Genomic DNA, 4,431 nt, shown 5'->3' with positions numbered 1-4,431 from the left:
TTTTCTACAGGCACCTTTATGATGTGATTGTGAATAATGATAGATTGGATACCACCTTCTCCCTTGTTGATCCAAACATAACTAATCATATTGAAAGAGTTCATAAGATTGGGGAGAAGATCAAGTTTTTGACTGAGAGATATGAACAGTCCGGCAACAAATGTTTGTATCTGATACCGCAAAACAAAGAGTATGCATTATTTTGTCTATACTGATGATTTTTTTTGTTTAATAATGTATTATAGTTTTACTAATGTGTTTGTTTTCTTCAGTTACCATTGGACTTTGACTGTCGTTGATCTTGATCGGAAACGTGTTTTTCTTTTGGATCCATTGAAAACTCGTTTGGGTTTGGAAAATGATCAATGGAGATATGTTGTTGATGAGTATGTTTAATAATCAAATGCTCTTTTATAATGTATTTTATTTATTGAATGCAATAGTTTGACATATATATGAATTTGTTTTGCAGATCTATTATTTTTTTTTATCATGAGAAGGTTTTGGTAAAATGGATTTGCCCTGTGGTACGTGTTTAATTTTGTATGTATATTTGTGTATTTTTTTTTATTGTTTTTAAGTTGTTTGTGTTTTATTTTGCAGAATATTCCATCTTAGAAAGATACAAAAAGCTGTGGGTATTATGTAATGAAGTATATGGATGATATAGTGTCTGAGAAGGTGTTGAAAATTGACAATATTGTAAGTGTTTATTCTTTGAACAATTGATGTTTTTTCTTTGAAAAATTGGTGTTTATTTTTGGAACAATGAGTTTTAATATATGACATTTTGAAGTTATAGTTTTGATGTATTATTTTAATTGTGATATGTTTTTTAGTGGGATAAGTATGCTAGGAGGTCATCTTACGGTGTAGATGTGATGAATGAATTACGTCGAGATTTGGGAGATATTATTTTGAGATATGGTCTTGATAATGAAAATGGTGGAGGAAGTCGTGTAAGGAGGATTGTTAAGGAATCTAAGTACCTCCGTTCTCCTTTTATTTCTCGGCATTCAAAGTTGCTGGATAACATGGATAGTCGTAAAAGGAGGATTGTTGAATTTGCAATGAGTCCTGTTTTAAGCAGGTAAGTTGATGTTATGTTTGTTAATGAATTTATATGTTATTTTGGCATATACTGATAGTTTTTTTCCTTGTTTTGAAGTGATGTATTTTTCAGTGATAGACAAACCTTTATTGATAAACGGGATATTTTATCAATGTCTGGTCATGATCATATTGTCAATAATATTGCGGATGCTTGGAGTTCAATTTTGAACACTGAAGAATTGAAGAAATATAATGGAAAACCGAAAAGATTTTTTTTAGTACATATCCTTTTGTATGTTTCCTAACTTTGTAATTTTGTTTTTTGTTTTCATTCTGTTAATAATTGTTTTGCTAAATGTTGTTTTGATTATTTTGTAGACTCTTCTGTTTTCTGAAGCTAGTAGATCAAGAGAATATAATTTTATGGAAAGGCTTCAGAATGAACTTTCTTTTTTCGAATTTAAAAACTTGGCTGATGTTGAATTGGTAAGTTTTATGGTGGAACAGCAGCTGTTGAATACTGTTAAATGTATTGAGATACTAATGTTTTTTGGTGTTTATTAGGTGTTTTTCCCTGTTATTTCTCATGGACATTTTTATCTGATTGTTGTCAACAATCTTTCAAAGTCTGTTGAAATATTGGATAATATGACACTCCCTCGAAAAATCAGTCGTGCTGATAAGTATGATGATTGTCCAGAACAATTGGTATGTTGTAACTTGATTTATTTCATTCTTTGTTTTTTTTTTTTTTGTATATGTGATAACATATTTTCTGATTTGTTTGTTGTAGTTAAAATCCTATGCTCATTTTGTTTTAAAAAATGATGCTTCTTCATTAAAACAAATGTGTGCATACAAAGTGCAAATCCTGAGGATGAAGTGGAGAAGCAATAATAACCACAATGATTGTGGTATTTTTTTTTTTGAAGCATATGGAAACATACATTGGTCAGAGTGTGAAGGAGTGGAATATTGGATTGACAAAGAATTCTAAGGTATATCTTGTAAATTTTTTATGTAACAGTTTGTATTACTATTATTCTATTTTATTATATCTTTTTTTTTTTGCAGGGAAAAGACTTTAGAAAGCTTAGAATTTTTTATTGCTGGAGCATTCTTTTGAATCCAATAAATCAACTTATTGAAGAAATTGATGAGAAGTCAAAAGAATGGGTTGTTGGAGCTGGATTAAATTTAGAATAGCATATTTTTTATGTTAAATTTGTAAATATATTTTAGAATTTGTAAATATACTTTAGAATTTGTATATAAAATTTTATATTTAAAAATGTTTTTCAAATTATGTTTGTTTATTCTTAACAGATGTCAATTTACTCAATATTTAGCATATATAATTCATTTGGACAGACGTTACATTTATTTTGAATAAATGGTATATTAAAACATCATCCATTTAATAAAATATCATTTGATTAAACAAATTGTGTTGGAACATAGTACTAATTATATTTGAATAGTAAATGATTTTAGATCACATTATAGTAAATAAAAAGAATGTAAATACTTTTGATTGATCAACGTAATATTTATTCCGGAATAACATATGTAATCGGATTGAACAATACAGTTCATGGAATGGAACAAATGGTTCATTATTTCGGAACAAATGATATAGTTACATGGAACAAGTGGTACAATTTGGTAGAATTCAGTATACAGCATTTTTCAATACTCACAACCACTTAATGGTACATTAAGTCGGAATAAATGATATAGTTTTATTAAAGAATTTATACAATTTATGTATACTTTTGGATCAATATAAGAGCATATCCAATGGTTCACACTCACAACCATCTTATATACATTAGCCATTTAATAAACATCATTTTATTAAACAATTTGTGTTGGAACATAGTACTAATTATGTTGTAATGGGAAATGAGTTTAGATCACATTAAATCAAATAAATAGAATGTAACTATTTCTGATGGAACAATGTAATATTTATTCCGGAACAACATATGTATTCGGATTGAACAATACAGTTCATGGAATGGAACAAATGGTTCATTATTTCGGAACAAATGATATAGTTACATGGAACAAGTGGTACAATTTAGTAGAATTCAGTATACAGCATTTTTCAATACTCACAACCACTTAATTGTACATTAAGTTGGAACAAATGATATAGTTATATTAAAGAATTTGTACAATTTATGTATACGTTTGGATCAATATAAGAGCATATCCAATGGTTCACTCTCACAACCACCTTATATACATTAGTCATTTAATAAACATCATTTTATTAAACAAATTTAGTTGGAACATAGTTCTAATTATGTTATAATGGGAAATGAGTTTAGATCACATTAGAGGAAATAAAAAGAATGTAACTATTCTGATGGAACAATGTAATATTTATTCCAGAACAACATATGTATTCGGATTGAACAATATAGTTCATGGAATGGAACATAGTACGTATACCGTTGGAAGAATATAAGAGTATATCCAATTGATCATTAAGTTTGCTTTTGAGGATTCACCCTGTAAAATAGAAAATGAAATGATATAATTACATTTTTTTCAGTAATAAGGGATCAATAACTAATCATTGTTTGTTTGAATATAATTAATACATTGTATATGTTTCATTAAAGTTTTAATTGTTAATAAAATGAATACAGATTTATTTTAATCTGATTTTAATTCATACCCTTTGCAATAATAAATAAATGAGGAAATACTTATTGATTCTGATACGAATAGTTTAAGAGACTGATTTACATATTTATATAGTAAATAATACCAATAGTTTAAGAGACTGATTCACAGTTTTAATTTAGTTTGCATTTAATAAATATATTCATGTACGTAATATTCTTAATACTGTTGAGATTCCCAATATACATTTATTTTGAATGAAAAGCCGTGTTTCATTGGAGGAAAAGTAGAATTTGAAGAGTCTAAATTATTAAAAGCTTCTGAGTTTCCCAATAGATAATCATTTGAATGAAAGAAAGCATGTTTGATAGTATGAAGTTGAAGAGACTAAATAAAATTTTATAAATAGTATTGCTCTCTTTATTGATCGTATTTTTTTAGTAGAAGTTGGATTGAAGGAAATATGTCAGGAAGCAGTTCCAGTTCGTCTAAGAGATCGAGGTCTTCTTCTCCTGCTGAACCTTTAGTATCTAAAGAACGGAGTGAAATTCCTGATGAGTTATTTAAAGTTATTGAAGATATGGAGGAAACTTTTATGGAAGGGGATATTGACTCCATCATAAAGAAGCTGAAGGGTATGAAGGCTTTCATATCTTTATTTTGTGACTCAATGATGTGTTTCATTGAGAAAGAAGTGGAGGAGAAGGTGGAGTTGCAGGAGGAGCTGAGGGAAGTGAAGAT

General features: G+C 28.1%; 1 long non-coding RNA gene across 1 annotated transcript; it reads left to right on the top strand.

The window, feature by feature from the left end:
* Nucleotides 1-1,501: 1,501 nt before the first annotated feature.
* On the top strand, nt 1,502-1,971 carry LOC136235092 (uncharacterized). Its single transcript, XR_010691646.1, has 3 exons — nt 1,502-1,539; nt 1,618-1,761; nt 1,847-1,971. It is a non-coding gene; the product is annotated as an uncharacterized lncRNA (long non-coding RNA).
* Nucleotides 1,972-4,431: the final 2,460 nt, after the last annotated feature.

The sequence above is a fragment of the Euphorbia lathyris genome, chromosome 7, assembly GCF_963576675.1.
Source record: "Euphorbia lathyris chromosome 7, ddEupLath1.1, whole genome shotgun sequence".
In the NCBI taxonomy this organism is placed as follows: Eukaryota; Viridiplantae; Streptophyta; class Magnoliopsida; order Malpighiales; family Euphorbiaceae; genus Euphorbia; species Euphorbia lathyris.
Note: the sequence above shows the minus strand (reverse complement) of the source record. Positions and strands in the feature narration are given on the sequence as shown.